Source organism: Malaclemys terrapin, chromosome 15, assembly GCF_027887155.1.
Source record: "Malaclemys terrapin pileata isolate rMalTer1 chromosome 15, rMalTer1.hap1, whole genome shotgun sequence".
Taxonomy (NCBI): Eukaryota; Metazoa; Chordata; order Testudines; family Emydidae; genus Malaclemys; species Malaclemys terrapin.
Window position 1 is genome coordinate 15,569,710 of NC_071519.1, and position 800 is coordinate 15,570,509.

Below are 800 nucleotides of genomic sequence, written 5' to 3' on the forward strand. Positions count from 1 at the left end.
GGCCGGGAGGGTCCGGGCCAGTCCGCCCCATGCCCGGGGTCTCCCCCAGCGGCTTCGGTGGGTCCTCCGCGGAGGAAGCCGGGTGGGGAGCCGGACCCCAGGCGCCCAGACCCGTGACCTGCGGCCGCGACCTCCGACTCGGCAGGAGCGACGAGGGGCTTTCCGGCCCGTCCCCCCCCTCTCCTTCCTCCCCAGAAAAGGAGAGAGAGCTGGCTCGGACCGGGAAAAGCTGCCTACGGCACCTGGGATTCCCAGGCGGTCACCCATCCAAGTACTAGCCAGGCCCGGGACGGTTTACCTTCCGAGATCGGACGGGATCGGGGGCGTTCGGTCCGGTATGGCCGTAGGCACCCGGCCCCCGCGCCTCCTCGCCCGCTTTCCCCTGCCGACGCCCGGGCCTGCCGCACGGTGAGCCCCGGTCGGACTGCCCCCCTGCGGCAGGGCCCCCGTCTCTCGCGGGCCCGGTCCTTTTTTCCTTCTCGAGCTCCGGGGCCCGGGCTGGCCGCCAGAGCCCCTCCGCCCGCCCGCCCTCCCCGGCGTCGGGGAAAATATTGTCCCGGACATCCAGTGCGCCCTGATCCTGTCAGCCGGGGGGGGGGGTGGGTGGGTGGGGGGCAGTCCCTCGCTGCGGCCGGGGAGGGTGAGCCCAGGGCGGCTTGCCTGCCGTCCGAGTCCCCTCTCGGCCACCAGGTCAACCCCGAGCCGAAAGGGCTGAAAATTTTTCAGAGTCCCCTCCCGGGCACCAGGTCAACCCGTGGAATCGAACGGGTTCGCCTGCTGGCCGGTTCGCTTCCCGGCCA

At 72.5% G+C, this 800-nt stretch overlaps 1 non-coding gene across 1 annotated transcript; it reads right to left on the minus strand.

Moving 5' to 3' along the window:
• Positions 1–230: 230 nt before the first annotated feature.
• LOC128823828 (5S ribosomal RNA) lies at positions 231–349 on the minus strand. The gene has a single exon (XR_008442062.1). It is a non-coding gene; the product is annotated as a 5S ribosomal RNA (ribosomal RNA).
• Positions 350–800: the final 451 nt, after the last annotated feature.